General features: G+C 74.2%; 1 protein-coding gene across 1 annotated transcript in view; it reads left to right on the top strand.

Annotated features, from left to right (window-relative positions):
- The first annotated feature begins 1,408 nt into the window (after window positions 1–1,408).
- Window positions 1,409–1,509, top strand: part of ZDHHC14 (zinc finger DHHC-type palmitoyltransferase 14) — a 261,878-nt gene continuing 261,777 nt past the window's right edge. The window contains exon 1 of the mRNA XM_021693294.1: window positions 1,409–1,421. The gene's annotated coding sequence lies outside the window, so the exon portion shown is untranslated. The remainder of the gene's footprint in view (window positions 1,422–1,509) is intronic.

The following is a 1,509-nucleotide window of genomic DNA, read 5'->3' as shown; positions in this document are numbered from 1 at the left end:
AACCGAGCGTCCCCGCCCGGCTGCCTTTGCTTTCCGCTGCCCACTGGTTGTTCCCACCACGCGAGGGCTCCGACCCCGCGGCAAAGCCAGGGAGGGCGCGAGCGCACCGGCGGATCGGCCGGGACGGTGGGGCGGGGCGGGCAGGGGAGGCGCGGGCTGGAGAGAAGAGCGGTCGGTCCCTCTGCTGCCGTGGGAGTTCGCAGGGGAAAGGGGAGAAATAAAGCGAGTAAATCGCGAGCGCCCGTGTCGGAGAAGTGAGAAAGAAAGGGTTGGGGAGGCAGCAACCCCCGCAGAGCCTGGCCGCCACGGGCTTGTCCTCCGGAACGGAGGCAGGGATCCGGGGCCGGAGGGGACCCAGACCGCTCCACTCTCCCTGCGGGAAAACCTGGAAACCGGCCGGGCCCCGAGACCCCGGCCCGCAGCCCTCATCCCGGAGTCAGGCCTGCCTTGTACCACCTCTCCCCATCCCGTCGCCGGGCACCCCCGCCCACTCCCGGGCAGCAGTAGGGCTCCCCGCAAGTCGACCACGCGCCCCGCTGGGGGAGGAAGAGGAAAGCCGGGGCAGGCCCGGGGAGGGTCACCTCTCCGCGCGCGTTCCTCAGGTCCCCGGGAGTGGCAAGAATGGATTTGCGTGTTGCTGCGTGAGTGTGTGTGTGTGCGTGAGTGTGTGTGTGTGTCCCGTGTTGCTGCGTGAGTGTGCGTGTGTGTCCCGTGTTGCTGCGTGAGTGTGTGTGTGTGTCCCGAGCCGTCCGCGAGCGATGCCAGGGGGATCCCAGCGCCTTCCCGGGGGGCCGCGTCGGGCCCGCCCGAGGGGCTGGGGCGGGGACCCGGCGGAGCCGGTGCCGGTGCCGGGCTTCGCGGGCGAGAAGGAGGAGCGGGAGGAGGAGCCGGGCTGGCTCGGCGAGGGCCACCGCCCACCCGGCTGGGAGGAGGCGGACCCGCTCGGAGCGCCGCGCGCGCGCCGGGGCTGAGCCTTGCAAACAAGTGTCTGTGGCGCTCGCCCCGCGGCCCTGAGACACGCTCCGCCGCTCCCCCGCCTCCCGCCCCCCGGCGGCCCTCCTTGCGCCCGGCCCGGCCCCTATGGGGCAGGAGGGAGCCAGGGAGCCGCTGGCCGTGCAGCCCACGAGCCGCCGCCGCGACCCTCGGCCGGGGCGGCCCCGGCAGCCTCGCGCGGGGGCCGCGGTCTGGGCTCGGCTGCCAGGCGCGCCGGCGCGGGGTCGCAGCGCGAGCAGCGCCCGGGCTGTTGCCGAGCCCGCTCCTGACAGAATAACGTGCTCCGTTTCCCCACCCACCCCTGGGAGGGGTTGCCGGTGCCGCGAGCTGCCTCCCAGTTTCCATCGCTCTCTCCTGGGGAGGATCCGCCGCCGGGAGGAAGGATTAGAATAAACCTGGCCGCGGCGCCGAAGTGGCTCCCGAGGAAGCCGGCGCCGGGGCCGCCGCCTCGTGTCCCCTCGGGGCGCAGCGCTCGGGGGTCGGCGGGCCGGAGCCGAGGCGCGGCCGGCGGGCCGA

The sequence above is a fragment of the Neomonachus schauinslandi genome, chromosome 8, assembly GCF_002201575.2.
Source record: "Neomonachus schauinslandi chromosome 8, ASM220157v2, whole genome shotgun sequence".
NCBI classification, from domain to species: Eukaryota; Metazoa; Chordata; class Mammalia; order Carnivora; family Phocidae; genus Neomonachus; species Neomonachus schauinslandi.
The sequence above is the reverse complement of the archived record's forward strand: the minus strand, read 5'-3'. Positions and strand labels throughout refer to the sequence as shown.